The sequence below is a fragment of the Siniperca chuatsi genome, linkage group LG5, assembly GCF_020085105.1.
Source record: "Siniperca chuatsi isolate FFG_IHB_CAS linkage group LG5, ASM2008510v1, whole genome shotgun sequence".
NCBI lineage: Eukaryota > Metazoa > Chordata > Actinopteri > Centrarchiformes > Sinipercidae > Siniperca > Siniperca chuatsi.
The window spans coordinates 31,344,812-31,365,172 of NC_058046.1; the positions used below are offsets into that span (position 1 = coordinate 31,344,812).

Here is a 20,361-nt window from a genome sequence, read left to right on the forward strand (position 1 = left end):
GTTACTAACTCAACATCTTCTCTCTCTCTCATAGTTTTGTGCTATCTCGTCTCTCTCCTCTCTCCTTCTGTCACTTTCAGTAGGTATTTCTGCCTCTGGAGCTGCAGTCTGGATCTGTGATTGTGGGCCACCTGCTGCCCCTGTGTTCCTGCTCAACAACTGCTACTACAATTGTTATTATTAGTCTTATTACTATTATTATCATTATTATTCCTATCACTATCATTGCTATTATTATTACTTTATTAATATTAATATTACCACTACCATTACATTATTATTATTTTAAAATTCTAGGTGGAATTTGCATTGTGCCCGCCGGACCAGGCACGCTCTGAGATACTGGAGCCAGATGCATCTGAAAAATAAAATAAAGATTGTTAATACATATGTTTTTTTGTTTCATTTATTCAAATATGAATGATTTAAAATGGGCATGTAGATTAAAACAAAAATGGGCATATGACTTAATTAAGGAAAAAAAGTATTTTTTTAAATACATTTAATGTGGAATCAGTTGAAGCAATTAACTTAATTAAATTCCCTTCGAAGATTAAAAATTTGGATTGATGCTTACCATTGCCTTCAGATCTTGCTAGTTGCTGACGCGATGTTTCAAACTGCACCCTTGACAGCGAAACCTCTGCAATGATTGCTCCAATGCGCTTATCCATGTCTGTTGTTTCTGGCCCCCTCCCGTGGCTGTAAAACACCTGGCAGCATTTTCAGATCAAACTACTTTTTTATTTTTATTTCACAGAGCTCTTTCTTCTGCACATACACCATTAATTGCACTTGTGATCTCTTGCCATGCTTGACGCTTTTCTGGACAAGTGACCCCACTGCTCACACTAGAATTTGTTTTGTTGTTGTTTTTAACGAAACTTCATTAAGTAAAGTTTCTATCTCTTAGTCTTATCTCTTAGGTGGTTTCCTGTCTTTTCATATTTTGTCTGAGTTAAAAATTACCTGTCAAACGTCTGTGGCTTGTGGTTTGCACGTGGCACTTGAGTCTGCTGCCCTTACATAGGTTTATTGGGGCATTTCCCTATGTAAATTGCCTGGCACACGCATCCAATTTAAGATATAACATAATTCATCAACATACTCAGGACAGTAAGAACAGACTTGGCTTTCAGAGCACATTCTTATTTTCCTCTTATTGCTTTGTGCAAGAACAAATACAAGACAAAAATAAGAAAACATTCATTAATAAAAACTGTAACACTTCTAGAGAAATAAAAACACATTTTTTTTAAAATCAAAAGAGTAATTTATTTGTAATTCATATTAAAAGTTTAGGATCACATATCATCTGTACAATCAATGAAGCCTCAGGGCACTAAAATGAGCAAGTAAAATTGACAAACAAACCAAAAGTCCTCATCGATGATGATTGGGAATCGAGGGTTCTGGTGCTTCTTTGGCCCATAAGGACTTATGTTTGGCCTTTTTGTGGCAACTCCAACTGCCCACCATACCATATACCTGAGAGGTGGACACAGGGAAGACCAGCACTATTTTATCAGGTGCAACAGATTTGTGTACTTCTCCTTTTTGTGATTCAAGAAGGCTTTCCGAAGAGGGAGGAAACTTTGACCTTTGTGGTACCCCAAAATTTCTTGCTTTGCCTTAAACTACTCCCTCTCAACCTCTGTTATGTTACAACTGTTCCGCAGAAGAAGTGGTTCAAAGTTCTCAGAGAGCTGATACAGCTCAGCATCAGATAATTCTTCCAAGCTTTCTTCACTGGGGAAGTTGGCTGGATCAAATACCTCAGCAGTCTGTCACTGTCCCAATTAACAGATATTACAGATACAAATAAAAAAGCCTTCCATAAACATCTTGTCTACATTCTTCTTACCCAGGAGTCGGATCTTGGGGGAGCCATTTTCAATAAGCTTTATGCTTAAGGACTGTAGTGTCCTTGTCTGTGCTGCCATCAAAGAGGAGGGAGCAGTAGAATTGCTGGCTTTCAAATGAGGCTTTGAGGTTATCTCGCATGCTTCCTGCTATTTGCTCGATAAAGCTACGACAGGTGTTTGTTTCCTTCCTTTCCTCCTCCCTGTTCTTCCTCTCCTTCTTTGTGATCTCCTTGTCTCTGTTCTTCTTTGTTTCCTTGCTGTACTCCTACTTCCCCCTCCAATCTCTGTTGTTTTGTTTTTGGTTATCCAGCAACCTCTAGGTTCCCTCCGTCTTCCTTACACTGACTGAAAAATATGTTGTATAATGAATCAAGGCAGTGCAACTAATAGGATAATATACTACTAAATACTTACCAAAGCTATAACCTGTAAACTTAGGCTACTATAAGATAAATCTTGCTGTTCTAATTGTATGATGTATGGTATGTTAAATGATAAATATCCACCACCAACCTTTTAAAGAAGGTGTCTATTGTTTTGCAGTGTTTTGCTACATCTTGAAAAGTCCTTTTGCAATATTTCACCACTCTGTCCTTTCTTGGCATTCTTTTTAAAAAGGAAAAAAAGTTGAGAGTGAATTAGTTGAATTTTGTGAAATGTTAAAACTGTATTAGTGTTATTCCAAAATATTATTATTCCAAAATTACAATAACAAAGTATAGGCCTACTACGCATGTCGCGGTCACATTGGATAAGCCTAGACGGCTGTAGCTAGATTTACAGGTGTGAGCGCATCTAGATTACTGGGTCTCTTGCGAATGGCTGAATGACCAGTGATAGTAGCGTTAGTACTCAGACATCAATTGACCAATACAGGCTTGCACGCAGTGTTCTGCTAGACACAGATGAGGAAGTAAACAAAAGCGGTAACATCACGCAGGGATGGTAACATTACGCACAACTCCGAATGACTTAATGGCTGAATGAATGACAGTCGGAGGCTAACCTTAGCAAGCTATATCACTCAGGTAATGTAATGCTTGCTAACAGTCACAAACAAACTAGCAACGGATCAATGCACTTGGTAAATGTACTGTATTTGATTTGCATAGGCTATTTGTTGATAGTTTTTCAAACGCTTACTTTTATTATCACGTGGTCACTTTGCTGAGCATGTTTGCTGTCACCAAAAAAGATCGGTAATGCGCATGTGTAACTCTCAACAAAGATTAGAAGGGAGGGAGATGGCTCACTCGTTAGCTACTTCCATCATCAGCTCCAGAAAAACACTATGTGTTTAATTCAGAATTCAAAACGAAAGCTCTTTCACTCTTGCATTTTTCACCATGTGTCACACCACACATGTTGATTACATTACTGTTACAATCAAATACATGTACTAACATTCTGTTTCCGGGGTGGACTTGACAGGAGAGGGTACAGAGGCAGGGCGGGAAAGAAATTAGGCAGAGAGCGAGGCACCAAGGCTACAGTGCCCAATGGGCATATGATTTTCCTTTGTGAGTTCTTACAGGCCTGTCATTCAACTAGTCCGGCAAAGGTCATCGGACAGAGGAAGTTACTGGGGAAAGCTTATCAGTTCTCTGGACAGGGCTGTTTATGGCTCAGAGGCCAACTTTCAGAGAAGTAAAAAAAATTGTATCAATAAGGAAACAAAATGTTTATCAGAGTTGGGGTTGATAATGCTACAATGCCCATCCAAGCTTCAGAAATGATCAAACTGCAAGTTTATTATGTCCTGTGTGTTTAGAATAGTAAGTGTAAAAGGTTTCATGGACTGGATAACTACTTTGTAAAAATTGGAGGTTCTTAATTATCTTCTATTTGAGACCTAAAGGATTCGGTACGCTTCAAACAAACTAGTTCATTTGAAGTGATTTCTGTACCATGTCTAAAGGCAAAACCGTTCCCCAATGGCCACAATCAAGGGTGGGGTGAAAAGTCTGTTGTCAAAGAGATGGGAGAGACTTGATGAATCATAACAGTGCACACTTTCAGACAGTCTATACTTGAAGGCATTCATAGTGTTGCATTCGTTTGTACGCACAAAAAGTGATGGAAGTAATGGTGTGAAGCATAAAAAAGAAAGCTTGAGAGAGAAGTTACCTCTCACCTACACCTGGCAAATTGCAGCGTAAAGTGAATGTGATTGTTGGATTGTTTGGAAAGTTACTAAATTTGACGAACACGGCGCACCCAAGGCCAACTTTGGAAAGGTGTCTCTACAGCTGCTAAATTCACTTTGGCACAGGTATGAGAACCAATAGATTTTGTTGCTATGATCATGTCACGGATTATTACTTAAAAGATAGTATATAGTGGTTGTTCTCAGAGAGGTGAAGACCCTCATATAACTATTACATACCTGCTTTAGCACCACTTACATGATATTACAATGCAGTGGCAAATGCAGCAATTAACAGAAGAACATAATGGTGCTAAATATGTGGTAACCCATTATCAATCACTATTACAGCCCATTATCAGTTCACAGGAAACACAAAGTGTTTACTTCAGCACATTCTTAACCCATGTGTCCTTTAAGACAAACCACCAATTAAATTCCCATTCATTACCTCTGACAGGACATGGTAAAAAAAAAAAAACACACCATTAAAGGATGTACCTTGGATTAAAATGTCTCCTCTGCCCAATAACAACCCTGATAAAAGTATCAGGCTACTCAACAGACTCTGATAAAAAGGGCGACCCAGATAAACTAGAGGGAGCGATGGTACTCTGCTACTAGAGCTTCACTAACAAATGACAGAAAATGCAGCATGACAAAGAAAATCTCTGCAGGCTTTATTCAGCATTGTATCACAACAGGGAATTAGAGGTTGAGGCAGAAGTAGCTGCCTTCTATTCTGGGCCCAATGTTTCTGCAGGCTCAGAGCCATCCAGAGCTAGAGAGAGGCAGAGATCAGCATCGTAACCGGCAGAGATGAGTGAGACTCGTGTGATTTGGGCTATTTATGCATCTCCACGGTGCTCAAGCTGGGATGGAGTGGGTGGAAGAGGAGCTCTCAGCGGGTCTTGCATGGGGCAGGATGGGTGGGTGGATGAAGAGAGGGAGGGAGGGAATTGTTGCTATCATAAAAGTGGTGGATGGGTTTATTTTTACGCTGGAGTAGAGGTGATGTGCGGGACAAGAGGCCAGTGCAGACGTCAGCGCTGGTCACTTAGTCTACAGGGGCCTCTCTAAGGGCCCTTCAGTGTGACTGAATTGGGACTTCAGCCTCTAAGCATCGCTTATGCTGAAGTCACTGCCAGTTTATTCTCTGCTCAGCCTTTTGTTTTTTGTGCTGATGTGTATGTATTTTCTCATTGAGTTTTGTGTATTTGTATAAATGCCCATGTAGGGACGATCATTGCAAACTAGCTTAGGTTGTGAATGTTGTAGTATGTGGCAGTGGTCCATGCTATATGCTGTGCTTGTCCCTAAACATTAAATAAACAAACATATAAATAAATAAATTCATAGGGCCTCAAAACCCCAGCTTCACTGCATGGAAATTGGTTTTTGGTTATTAAAATCACAATTAATACATTTGATTAATTGCTAATTTGTAAAGGAATATGCACCACAAAAGTACAATATTATCCAAGGTGGGTCCTGCATTATTATCTAATGTGACCTCGTCTTGTAGAGGCTTCCTGTGTGAAAATCTACTTTTAAGACCTTTATTTTTGTAGTTGATATTGTGCTCATATGGTTCTATTTCGAAATACATTTGTGTTTAATCAAATTACCACAAACTATCTACCCACTGAAAACTTAGAGCTGGGTAGTATTATTCCAGTATATTTTTTCTGGGTTTCTGAAGCTGCCATGTGGTATGATGTGTGCACTGGACTGATGGAAACTTTGGTTTGACAGAGTGCATAAACAGTCCACAGAGGGTCAACAGTGTTCTGCAGTAATACAGTAATGTATTAACTTTTTTCAGTAACAGTAGCGTAAGGGGCAGGCCTTTTTCACAGCAGACATGTTGACATGTCATACTTGTCGTAGGAAAAGAACAGGTGTTACTAATAACATTAACAACATTCTGTGGAAGACATCTTGCCTTGTTCCTGTGCTGAAGACGCCACCTCCCAGTGGCTCCAAGGACTACAGACCACAGCACGTGCGTCTGCTGCACTGTGTGTCGGACAGCGTGGTCAGCAACACTGGGGCCCTCAGGGGACTGTCCTCTCTCCCTTCCTCTTCACCAGCTACACCACAGACTTCAGCCACCACACAGAGTCCTGCCACCTTCAGAAGTTTTCTGATGACTCTGCTGTGGTGGGATGTATCAGCAGTGGTGATGAGACTGAGTACAGGGCTGTGGTGGGGAACTTTGTCTCATGGTGTGAGCAGAACCATCTGAAGCTCAATGCGACAAAGTCTAAGGAGCTGGTTGTAGATCTACGAAGGGCCAAGGCACCAGTGACCCCGGTTTCCATCCAGGGGGTCAGTGTGCACATTGTTGAGGACTACAAGGGAGTACACATCAGAATCAGAATCAGAATCAGAAATACTTTATTGATCCCCGAAGGGAAACAGCAGCTCGCCCTCACATCAGTGCACACAGGAGAAAGTACTAGCAAAAAATATAATACAATACACTATAAAAACAGGTCAGAAAATAAATTAACTACCAGGTGGGTATAAGTATAAGATAAAATAAGTGTGAAGTACCAAGTGGGTTTACCGATTGATGATGATAATACAGTATAATAATACAATGTAATAATATAAGTAATAAGTAATAAGCAGTGGTGCATGTACTGTCGAGTTAAGTGTAGCTTATTGAGATTATTAAGATATTGCACAGCAGTAATGGAGGTATATAATATCAATATCAATAAATAGGAAAAACTAACATAGGAAAACTAAATATTGCACGGGAGTAATACACAGAATATTGCACAATTATTCAAGTATTGCAGAGATGTAATGATCAATGTCCGGTTTAATGACTTCGGGTCATACAGACTGACACTTAGAGGGAGGAGTTAAAGAGTCTGATGGCCACAGGCAGGAATGACTTCCTGTGGCGCTCTGTGGTGCTTTTTGGTGGGATGAGTCTTCCACTGAAGGTGCTCCTTTGTTTGACCAGCACGTCATGGAGCGGGTGGGAGACACTGTCCAAGATGGCATGTAGTTTGGCCATGGACAATAAACTGGACTGGGCTAAGAACACTCAGGCTGTTTACAGGAAGGGCCAGAGCCACCTCTATTTTCTGAGGAGGCTGAGGTCCTTCAACATCTGCCAGACAATGCTGAGGATGTTTTATGAGTCTGTGGTGGCCAGTGCTATCCTGTATGCTGTTGCATGCTGGGGCAGCAGGCTGAGGGTAGCGGACGCTAACAGACTCAATAAACTGATCCGTAAGGCCAGTGACATTGTGGGGGTGGAGCTGGACTCTCTGTCAGTGGTGTCAGAGAGGAGGATGCTGGCCAAACTACTCTTGGACAGCGTCTCCCACCCACTCCATGACGTGCTGGCTAAACAAAGGAGTACCTTCAGTGGAAGACTCATCCCCCAAAAAGCACCACAGAGCGCCACAGGAAGTCATTCCTGCCTGTGGCCATCAGACTCTTTAACTCCTCTCTCTAAGTGTCAGTCTATATGACCTTAAGTCGATAAACTGGACATTGGATCATTAACATCACTGTAATACTTGGAATAATTGTTTAATACTCCAGTGCAATATACTCTGTTTTCAGTTTAATTTATTGATATTTATTCATACTTCTATTACTGCTGTGCAATATCCACCGTCTCATAATAATCTTAATAAGCTACACTTAACTTGACAGTACACGCACTACTACTTATTATTTATATAATTACATTGTATTATTATACCGTACATACTTATCATCAACCAGTAATCCACTTTGTACTTTACACTTATTTTAATTTTATACTTATACCCACTTGGTACTTTATCTGACCGATATTTTTTGCTTAGTACTTCTATTCCTGTGTGCACTGACGTGATAGTGAACAGCTGTAACAAAAGACTTTCACCTCAGGGATCAATAAAGTATTTCTGATTCTGATTCTGAACAATGGTTCGGTTCTATTCATTCCCACAAAGCCATGACAGTGTGGCAGTGAGCAAGAATGAATACCAGGACCCTACAAGTAACAAATAATATATTAATTAATATATATTATATTTTTCAAGTAACTTGCCCAACACTGGTGGCCAACAGTTGCCCAAAACCAAATTTTTGCCCCATGACCCCTCAGCTTGTGAATTTGGCATGGTCAAAATTAATAAAAATACTCGCATTTTTTTATCAGTTATTTGGATGTGCAGGTTTCACTGAATATCGTGAATGCCATACTGCAGCAAAGACATCCATTTCTCCACTTTTTCAGGCAGATGTAATGTTTTTTTTAAAGACACAGGCTTTAATAAAATGTGGCTGGTTTGGGGGTTGTTGTAGTTTTTTTTTGCTCATGTCAAATGTGTTGTATTTATTTGTTAATTAAAGCAAATATAAATGTAATAGATGTATACATATATATGATGCATACACATCATGCTAACTGCAAGCTGCTAGCAATCACACAGATGCACAGTGTGCTGAAAACATGTTGTGTTTCCAGCATTGTTCTCTCTCTCTCATGAAAGTATGTGTGACTCATCCTGTGATGTGTCCCATGGTGCATTAGCTTCACATAATACAATGATGTGTATGTAGAGAAGCAGACCGTGTATTGTACAGCAGCACACAGAGAAGCGAACAGTGTGCAGAGTAACACAAGCTCTGACAGCTGACATCTGTATAGTGATTGTAAACATATTGACTTTCACATATAGAGGTGCTGTGTGTGTGTGTGTGTGTGTGTGTGTGTGTGTGTGTGTGTGTGTGTGTGTGTGTGTGTGTGTGTGTGTGTGTGTGTGTGTGTGTGTGTGTGTGTGTGTGTGTGTGTGTGTGAGAGAGAGAGAGAGTGGAGGAAGTATATTGACTTAAATTGAATGTCACCTCAAATCTCCATGCCAGCTGCTTTCCTTTACTTGTTCATCTATCACAGTTACTGCGTCTGATTCTGCACTCTCTCGTTCTCTTTCTCTTCTCTCTCTCTGGCTTTCTCTCTCAAATAAACACACACATTCCTGCATACTTATCCAGGTTTCTGAAGCCAGGATATGATGATTACATGCACAAACAAATATGATGGAAGTCCATAAACCCCATCATAATGAATGGATACATCTGACGTATTTAGGCAAACGCAAATCCTCCCCCCACAGAGAATAAAAAGGCATGTACTGTTTTGTACTGTACGTGTGGGAACACCCACACACACACACACGCAAACTGATACCTACATTCATGCACATGCACATACATCAGCTCACACACACATAGTATGACACAGCACACACACAAGCATATAAAAATGCATGGAAATAAATAATTACTGGACATATTGTAGACAAACAAGGGTACACACTTGCACATATGCAGAATACACATATCTATGGTCTCTCTTTCCCTCACACACACACACAATACTGTGACAGCTGTTCTGCTCTCTTATCTACTGTAGCTACAGTACGTCAGACTGCTCCTCCACATCAGGGAGCTGATTTCCCATTGGCCTCTCCCACACACTGATGCCTGTTATCTAGAATATGCGCTTTGAAAAATGAGAGCTGTGTTCAAGGACACTTGACAACAGCAACATTCAGCTGTGGTGTTTTAATAGGGAAAGCAGCCAAGGGAACCGAGCAGTAAACAAGGTTTATTCTAATAACAAGCGGTCACATCATGTTGGCCTTATCTGCCAACATTCCACTGCCACATAGTCAGGTGCTCCAAGCTGTTTGGGGTTTGTTGCCTTGCACAAGGGCACCTCGGCAGTCCACACTCCGTACCGACTGGTCCATGCTGGACTTGAACCAGCCACACTTCTGTTCCCAAGCCAAGTCGATAAATGCATGTGTATAAGTATTTTGGGCACCAAGAGGAAAATTAGACTGAACCACTGAACAAGCAAGTTGATATGGGTAACTTGTTAGCAAACACATGCTTATTTACACACCCAGCAGTTACAGAGCAACATTAGCATTCATTTGGAGTCGTGTTTGTGGCCACCTGGTGAATGTAAGTCCAATATTCTTTATATTCTACTCCCGAGGGGAAATATCGGTCTCTTTGGCTGCTAAATGCTCCACTATGTTCACCAGCTTGTCTCTAACTTTGACGGCTGTTTAGTGCTGAGCAGGTAGTGTGGGTTTTTAGAGCTTTTTCTCTGAAAACAGATGTCTGCAGGGGCTGAAACAACGCTATGAGAGTGGTGAGAGTCAACCAAAACAGCTCCCCAAAACAGATTCCAGCAGATTCAGCTGGTAATTCTCTGTAGGTTCATCACTACGAGTGACCCCTTTCACATTGTCACATTGTTTTCACATTGTCATTTGATATATTGTTACATGATAAAAATATTGATTATAGCCGCTTTAAAGATAATACAATTTCAGTTCAAGGACAGCACCCAGTAGACGCCTGGCTACTCGTCAAAGCTGTGGGGAGACATTAAAGGATGAAATCTCATCTATACCACTGCCAGATAACCTGATTACCACAACAGGATTAGCATGACACGACAACTGTCATTAAGCATGGCTGTTCTGTTGCTTTGTATCTGTGCCAGAGCATTGCTACTCTGACACATTTCTATTCAAAATGATGACAACAAATCCCACAAGACATAATTATCATAATGCATTACTGACTAGGTGTTATGTGCTGTATAGTAACTATGCCGTGCTACTATTTTACTATACTGTATTCACTCCAGTCACTCCAGCAAATGTACTGAACACAAAAATACCATGTTCACATTTATGACTTTGAGTTGGTCATAAGGAAATAAAATATTAACAGACTTTGCCTGACTTGTTTGCCTATTCAAAAAGTCAAGTTTACCAGTCATATGTCGGTGTTGTGTGTCAGTGGTCTATGTCCGACAGAAGCTCTGTCAAAAATTGACATTTTAACCAGTTTTAAGCCATAATTTTATTATACACATTTTAAGATCCTTGTTGTTTTGCTAAATGTTTTAAACTGGGTAAAAGATTTTAGTCATCAGACGCTTTGATAAGAAGTTATAACAGCTTGTCAATTCCAAACCCAAGCGAGGGAAACAAACCAAACTCCTGTAGCCAGAATCCATAACTTTAGACGAAGGACTCGTCAACAGATTTTGGACCTTCGGTTTAAAACTATACAGCAAGAATTACACGGATGTTATCCTCAGAGCCACAGCCCCACAGCCATGTCAGGCTAAATACTTACCAGAGCTGATACATCCACAGCGGGCCTGGTCCTGGGCCCTTGCTGTTAAGTTTCTCAACTATTCTGGGTTGGAAATCTACTGTTTCACCACTTTGGGCTCCTGTAAGGAGGTGTCTTGAGCCTGTGGGTAGCCAGCGGACCTTGGCATCAGATGCCCTTGGCCTGACTATCCATGTTTCAGTCTCATACAATATCTCATACAGTCAACTCCTAAAACAGTGTTCACACAGTATATAACATAGTGGTTAATCATTCTTAAGACCAAATAGCCTACATTATGAAATTTCAGATGTGAGTTTGTTGTCAGAGTTCCTAAGAAGCTAGCCGGCCGGCCGGTCACGCTCACAGACCTCGTTGTGAGCTGCTGGAGCTCTCTCAAGAGACTGCTCACATAGACAAGAGGTTTTTATTTCCCTGGTGACGGATGGTTTGTTTAAATATCACAACACAAATGTCTATTATAAAATTTCTAAAATTAACGGGAACCTGTGGTTATCTGCCTTTTTCTCCTGTGAGGTATATTGACATAACCAGCCTCCAGCACATTCCAGCGGGCCCATGCAGGGCTCTCTGCCCTCTAGCCTTCACCCCCTGATACTCTGCTCCAGCCTGCTCACAGCTGGGTTTGTGAGCATGCCTGGCCGGCTGGCTAGTTAACAACCCCTGCAGGCACTAGCTTGCAGTCGCGCCTGTATGTGGGGCTTCTCTCTGCTGCTGTGGTGCGCGAGAGACTATCATGACTTGCTGTCAAAACACCCCACAGGAGAACAAGGCACAGGTTCCCGTTACTTCTGAATAATGGACATTTGTGTTGTGATATTTAAACAAACCATCCATCAGCACGGAAATAAAAGGTCCTCCACCTCCTGCTCCATGACCATGACCATGTGTGATCTGCCACCAGAAAGCGCTCCACATCCCCTGCGTCAGCACACAAAGCCTGGGGAGGAGATGAGTCCTGTCTGGTCCCACTCCTACTATGACTAAGAGCTCTGAACGTCTTAACCTCCTGTTTACCATATACATGCTATCCCTGGGTCAAATCATGCATAGTCATGACATTGATGTCCATTATTACACGGATGACACCCAATTTTATGTCCTGATAAAGGTAATTATAACTACCACCCTGTGGCCCCAGTACTAGCAGCATTAATAATCTCTCTAGTCTGGATCCCTTATCTAATAATGTTCGAAAAGAGGCCCACAACCTAGGTGTCATTTTTGATTCAGAATTGTCCTTTGATGCTCAGGTGACTAAAGTGGTGCAGCCCTGCTTTGCACAACTGAGACAGCTAACCAAGATCAGGTCATTCCTTTCCTCTGCAGACTTAGAAAAGGTCATCCATGCTTTTATCTCTTCTAGACTTGACTATTGCAATGTACTTTATTCTAGTATCAGCAGGTGAAACATCCAAAGATTGCAGCTAATACAAAACACTTCTGCCAGGCTTTTAACATGTACTAAGAGAAGCGACCACATTACACCAATTCATTTCATTTCAATTTCATAAATTCATAAACTCATTTCAATTTTATTTATATGGTGCCAATTCATAACAGAAGTTATCTCATTGCACTTTTCCTGTAGAGCAGGTCTACTCATTATAATATTATATATAGAGACCCAACAAATCCCACCATGAGCTAGCATTTGGCAACAGTGGCAAGAAAAAACTTCCTTTAAGAGGCAGAAACCTTGGACAGAACCAGACTCAATGGTGGGCGGCCATCCACCGCTGCCGAGTTTTGAGAGAGAAAGAGAGTGAGGTTACTGCCCTTGACTGGTTACTTGTGAGTTTTAGAAATGATCTTAAGATTTGATTGCTTGTTTTTAAAGCCTTGAAAGGTCAAGCTCCTGCCTATATCTGCGATTTTCAAGCTCCCTATGAGCCTGATCGCTGCTTGAGATCCTCTGATCCTCTTTCTCTCCTCTCTCCTTCTCTTGCTTTCAGCAGCTATTTCTGCCTCCGGAGCTGCAGAGTCTGGATCTATGATTGCAGGCCTCCTACTGCCCCCATGTTATATATGTGTGTGTGTGTGTGTGTGTGTGTGTGTGTGTGTGTGTGTGTGTGTGTGTGTGTGTCAAGGACATAAATTTGCTAGACATGGAATCATAACCCAATGAATAAATATCTATTTACAAAGTCAATGTTTTAAATGTGTTTGGGGATTAAGGCCACATTTACAAGGGACAGTTTATCTACTCTTTGCCATTATTGCATTTTACTTAATAGGTATTAGTTAATATTATAAAGAGTACAGTCTATACCTGCTCTATAGGAAATGTGCAATGAGATAACTTCTGTTATGAATTGGCGCTATATAAATAAAATTTAATTGAATAATACAATTAATAAAATTTTTATATTTTCGTATTGTTATTATTATCATTATTATTCCTATCATTATTATTACTGTTATTATTTTATTAATATTAATATTAATATTACCACTACCATTGCATTATTATTATTTTAGAATCCTAAATTCTATGTGGGATTTGCATTGTGCTACTTCTTTTATGCTCTCCTACCTGCTGCTCTCTCTCTCTCTCTCTCTCTCTGTCTCTCTCTCTCAACCCACCCGGCAGCGGCAGCCCTAAGTCTGGTTCTGCTTGAGGTTTCTGCCTCTTAAAATTAAGTTTTTGCTTGCCACTGTCGCCAAGTGCTTGCTCATGGTGGGAATTGTTGGGTCTCTGTAAATAATATTATAACGAGTACGGTCTAGACCTGCTCAACAGCACAACAGCAGCAGAGAAGCAGAGAGTATTGGCTGCCAGGCAACCAAAAGAGAAGAGAAGTAGCAACAAAACATGAGCTCCTACTTCAGCAAATAATTGCTTTTAGAGAAGTTGTGGCAAGTTTTATATTAAATTAAACTTGGGAATTAATTTGGGAACTAAGTAGGCAAGTTTCAAGTAAACAACTAAAAACTGTGGGAGAAGCTAGTTAGCTAGATGGTAAAAGCACCAACTGTCAACTGTCAGCTGCCAACTGCCATGGAATCTCAGACCTAGACCAGGACAAAACCATGTCCAACCATGGACAGCAGCACACACCACAATGGCCAAGGGAGAGGAGACTGGCATATGGCACAGCACACCCCAGCAGAGCCCAGCCTACCAGAGCCCAGCCAACTGGAAGCCAGCCAACCAGAGTCCAGCCAACTGAAGCACCACCCGGCAGAGCCCCACCCACTATAAATCAGGTAGGCAGTGGTTCCAGACCTTGAGAGCGCATATCTGAAGCAGCATACTGTGCAGAAGCACAGCCTAACATGGTTCAAGCCTTGCCAACCCCTGGGATGCAGCCTATCTATGCACAGGTAGTGGCCAACCACTCTGAGAGGTGAAGCAACTGCTACAACTCATCTTTAAGATTCTTGGATTTTAAAAAATAATAATTGTTGCTGTTGCCTGCTCCTTAGTTCCTGATTGTATTCTGTACTTTCTGTATTTAATCATTATTGAATTGAATTTAAACACTGAACATACTGTTTTCCTTGTCATTATATATGATCTATATTTGTAATTAATTATTAATGAAATCTCTGTCTATTAGTTCATGGAACCAGAATTCATCTCTAGCATTAAAAATCAAGATATTGTCATATTATTAGAAACATGGTGTTGAGACGACACAGACACCCACTGTCCCTCAAACTATAAAGATATTACTACCAGAAACAGAAACACATACGTCATGGTAGAGATTCAGGTAGGGTTATTGTATAATTTAAAAAAGCAACAACACACATGTAGCATGATCAACCTCGATCCTGATGAACATTTTCGATCTTTATTAATGAAAGGAATTAGATGTTTCTGAAAGCTGGCTTCTAAGTCATAAACCAGGCCTGTCCAGATAACTGATAAGCCTTCCCCAAGGAACCTCCTCTGTCCCATGACCTTTGCCGGACTCAGATCACTAATGGGAGGTTGAATGACAATTTCTCGAATTTCTCGGCCTGCAAAAACTCATAAAGTATGAACAACCTAAGCCAGTTTAGTAAATTACAACTCACTCTCCCTGACCGTGCATAACACAACCTGACACCACCCTCTTTTAAGGAACATCTCTGCACAGCAAATTCACTAGAGTCAAAATTCTAGTGTTAGACCAGTTTAGAGTGAAGTGTTGAGGTTCTAGAGTTGGTTCTGATAGAATGAGCTCTGTACTAGTGAGAAAACATAATATTGTAGGCGCAACATCACAGAGTTTAAGGCATTTAACACCTATGAGCGATACTTTAAATATCTGGGCATTTGGGCAGGTATGCTCGTTGAGGAATTTGACAGCAGCCATTTTCTTTCACTGGCTTCGAGCATGAAAAGGAGAGATTGGAGTTTCACGCAACTAATGCACGTCATGGTATCGCTAGTTTGTGTTCAAATGTGCTTATGTTGGTTTGTTGTTTCAAATTTTGGAGACTCAATGAAACATTATAGCATTACTAACAAGTTACCGCCGTTGTTTGCTTGCTGGTAAGCAGGTGCCCATTGAGGATAATGGCTAACGATTGGCTAGCTAGTTAATTTTACAACACCTGCTAATTATATTATATACAGTCAATGGTGCTAACAAGCTAGCTAAACTCTTTTCGAAAATAGTTTTAAACTGTTTGAGTCGAGCAGATAGTCATTTTTAACAGTTTCCTCCAATCAGTGTTTCAGCTGATACAACTGTGTCCCAGGTTTTTGTCTGCAAAATTGCATGCTGTCTTTTCAGTAACGTTAACAATAATCACTTCATATCATTGAATAAATTGTATGTTAGTAAACTAATTTATAACTTACTAGCTCGTGCTGTTATGGTGTTTAAAATATGACCAGATAAATGTTAATTATTGGCCTTCAGTTGCACGTCCTCCAAATGTTTTAATTAATCTGATGTATCTCTTGATTTGTAGCAATCAACACGATCACGAGGATCGCCATTCAAAGTGTCAGCCTTCATAGAAGTAAAGTTGAGCTAAATTTTTACCTGTTAAGTTTCCATAATGCAAACGTAACCATGTGAAGTATAGATATTTAAAAACTATTTCTATTTTAAAGTCAGGAATATGTTTCAGTTGTGAAGGAGTCATGTATTCTGCATTAGTAAGCGTGTTAGTTTAGTAAATTTACAGATTAAGATGATTAATGTTTCTTTCAAAATAGATTGAGGAGAGTTCATTTTTATTGAACTGCAGATGTACTATTTCTGTAACAAATTTTCTGTCTTTACTGCATAGAATGTTGGGACCCCTGTTTAGTAAAATCACACAGGTAACAGTTAATGGCAAGCTATTTGCATGTGCACCTGTTATATTCGCTATTCAATAAAGCTTGAGAATTTATGCTCAGAACTGAGAAGCTGGCATAAAGTGACCATTCTGTGTTTTTCAGATATATTACAGTCATCATCAGAAGTGTGAATAACCTATTAAATTTGGTTATTGATAGACAGAGCCAAATCCAGGCCAGACTGTTTGGCCTTCTTAGAAGTATACATTGTAACAACTGACACTCAGTGTTGTCATAATCTGGTTAGCTGATAAAGCAGATCCTGAAGAAAAAAAAACAGGAGGGACAACAGTGCTAAGGAATATGAAGAAACTGGGACGCTGTGTGACAGCAGAAGGCAGATGGTTAACATTCTTGCAGCACACATGGTTGAGACCCTAGGGTAAATTTATGATTCCAAGGTTAGGTAGTTAACAGCTATTTAACTTCCTTTTTTTTCCCTTTTTAAATAATTTCACATACTGCATGATGACTAAAATTTAGGTAGGTAAATGTTTTGGGGCTACATTACTGATTGTTACTAGTAATATTGCCAGATGTGAAAAGACATCAGTGGTTGCTTGAATGAGATTGGAGAAGAGGCAGCAATGACAGTAATGAGCTCAACTCTGCACTTTTTTTCTCTGCAGGAGAATCCCTCAGTGACTAACTAAAGAGAAATATGCATTGGGAATTGTCACCTTGTTCCCTGCATTAAAAGATCATTTCTCCAGGAAAGGCTATGTTATAGCAAGTTGTGTTTATCTTAATTATGACTTAAGACAATTCAGAGAAAGACAAAACTTGTGTCCAAGGAACCGAAAACGCAGACAGCAGGAGGTGGTCCAAGACAGGAGAGGGAGCTGCCTGAGATTGGTGGTCAGCTGGATGGAGAGCATTGTGAAGAGGTCATATCCTTGATGAACCACACCAGTGACAAGGAAATCATCTTGCAGAAGATGAAGGAGACCTTTGAGTATAGACAGCATCTCATCCACAATCTTGATTAATCACACACTGTACTCTCAGTGTGTCCAAGGCTTCTGGACACTAAAGGGCTGGTAAGTATTGGCATCCTTTTCCGTAACCACAATTCATAGCTATAAGCTTAGCATGTGATCGTCAGAAATGTCAAGTGAACCAAAAACGTTCTTTCATTTCTCTGTTGCTGCAGGTACCTCAAGATTTTAGCCTCCTCTTTGGACCAGAAACAGCTGCCAAACTTCTTGTGAAGTGGCATACATCCTATAAAGGAAAGGTGATCAGAGAAGCAGAGAGCCTTACTACCACCCCTGTGCCCCAGAATTTGCTGAAGTCTGCCAGGAATCAGTACAATGATGAATCCTCAGAGGATCACCATGGACTTAAATTAAAGGCCAGATGAAATGATTTTCAGTGCATCGTGTCATACACATTAATTAAGATGTGACTGAACACAAAACAGCTGATAAATTAATATGGTCCTTTGGGCCCAGAAGGCGCAGTAGGTTAAATGGCCTTGAAATTAAGTTTCGAATGGAAAAAAACTTGTGATTCAAATAAAACTCAGGACTTTTTTTGTTTCTTACAGCGTGGGATAGTGATATGACATCTTTCCTGCCGCTCCTGCATATCCTACCAACTCAGCCTACTAAAAAGAAAACACAGAATCAGCGTAGTTCAGGCCATGGACCATCCAGTTGTGTTTCACAAGGTATGTACTGGGCCACAGTATGTGATTTAAGTGGGAAATGTAGCACAGACTAAAGACAATATTACGATGTAACTTGATATGTAATTTTTTTCACAGTCATGCAGGAGTCTATAAGAACACCAGGAGGGACATCGCCAGCCATGCCTTCTTGCTTGTGGAACCCACAAGCACGCCATCAGCTCTTTCTATGTTGTGATGGACAAGAAGCTCATCCCCTGACAGGGAACCACGTCATTGGCAGCCTTTGGTGAACTCTTTATAGTGCACTTTGTTTTCAGTGGACAACGCTCTAAGTAACATTTACACATTCCCCCAGACAACAGTCTATAGTATCTATGTTGACACCACTATAGAGAGTCCAAAGGTGAAGAATTGAGAGCCAAGTTCATGAACAGGAGCTAAGAGCCATGTTCTTCAACAATGTATACGTGCAACATTTGTAGATCCTTGCATTAGGGCAACTAGTTTTTTCATGGGTTATATCCTGGCAAGAAATGTGTTGTTCTTTGTGCTCAAGAAGGATGTTCATTGCAGTTTAAAAGTTCAATCTGTTTAGTGACTTAAACACAAACTCTAAATGGACAAAGTATTTTAGAGAGAAATGGTCTGTTGTTGAACCGGTAGAAACTTAGGAGTGAGATATGATTCAAAGAGAAACAAAGTATCTGGAGTATATGAGCAGGTACCAGTAAATGGCACTTTTATTGATATACCCCTGTTAAAAACATGAATAAAAAAAAATAAATAAAAAATAATAATAATAATAATAAAACTTTATTTATAGAGCACTTATCAAAACGAAGTACAAAGTGCTTCACAGAGCGAGAAATAAAATACCACAGTGAATGATAAAATACATAAAAATTACAAACAGACAGCTCAAGTAAGATCAGGATATGCTTTCCAATAAAAGTGCGTTTTGAGAAGAGACTTAAAAGAAGACACTGACTCAGACAACCTCATTTCTTCAGGCAAGTTGTTCCAGAGCCTCGGGCCCTGATGGCAAAAGCTCTGTCCCGCTTAGTTTTCATTCTGGACTCAGCAAGAGACAGAAGACCCCTGCCCAAAGATCTCAAACTACGTAAAGGTTCATAAGAGATTAAAAGGTCTAAAATATAATCTGGAGCCAGGCCATGAAGAGCCTTAAAAGTAATCAGTAAGATCTTGAAATCAATCCTAAACCAAACAGGGAGCCAATGTAAATAGGCTAAAGCATGTGTGATGTGATCATACCTCTTGGACCTGGTTAAAAGCCTAGCAGCTGAGTTCTGTACAGTCTGCAGTTGTTTCTTGTTTTTTGATTAAGACAAGTGAACAGGCTGTTACAATAATCAAGGCGTGAGGAGATAAAAGCATGTACAACAGTTTCTGCATCAATAAAATTTAAAATAGTTTGGATTTTTGCAATATTTCTGAGGTGATAAAAACATGATTGTACAAGCTTAGTGATATGTTGCTCAAAACATAAATTGCTATCAAACAGGACACCGAGATTTCTTGCAACAGGCTTGATATGTTGTGACAGGTAACCAGTAGATGGCAGTATTTGTTTAGTTATATGCTGGACAAGAATTTCCTTGTTATTGGATTTCCTTGTTTTATTTGAGTTGAGCTGAAGAAAATTTATTGACATCCAGTTTGTTATGTCAGACAGGCAGTCCTGCAGAGAACTCAGCATACTAAGGTCATTGGGCTCGACAGGGAGGTACAACTGTGTGTCATCCGCATAACAATGAAAAGAAATCCCATGTCTGCGGATGACATCACCCAAGGGGAACATATATAAGGAGAACAGTATTGGACCCAGAATTGAACCTTAGTTGATACGGGAAAAGGATCACATGAAGTTATTAATGGCGACAGAATTTCCTATTGGAGAAATAAGATGAGAACCAGTGTAGTGCAGTGCCAGATATGCCCACCCAGTACCTCAGTCTATCTAGAAGAATGCCATGATCAATAGAGTCAAAAGCAACGCTTAAGTCCAGCAGCACAAGAACTGAACACATGCCTGTGTCTGCATTCATTAAAAGGTCATTAGTGACTTTGAGAAGGGCTGTCTCAGTGCTGTGGTGTTGACGAAAGCCAGACTGGAACTTTTCAAAGGTACTATTGTTTTCCACAGCATCAAGAAGCTGCTTAGAAATATTTTTTTTGAAAACCTTGGAAATAAAGGGCAGTTTGGAGATTGGACAATAGTTATCCA

The 20,361-nt window shown here is 40.2% G+C and overlaps 1 protein-coding gene and 1 long non-coding RNA gene across 3 annotated transcripts in view; one reads left to right on the plus strand and one right to left on the minus strand.

Moving 5' to 3' along the window:
- Positions 1 to 20,361, minus strand: part of LOC122875935 (whirlin-like) — a 137,340-nt gene that overhangs the window by 92,037 nt on the left and 24,942 nt on the right. The window lies entirely within an intron of this gene.
- On the plus strand, positions 17,144 to 18,984 carry LOC122875942. The gene is made up of 4 exons (XR_006377968.1): positions 17,144 to 17,523; positions 17,637 to 17,720; positions 18,033 to 18,155; positions 18,252 to 18,984. It is a non-coding gene; the product is annotated as an uncharacterized LOC122875942 (long non-coding RNA).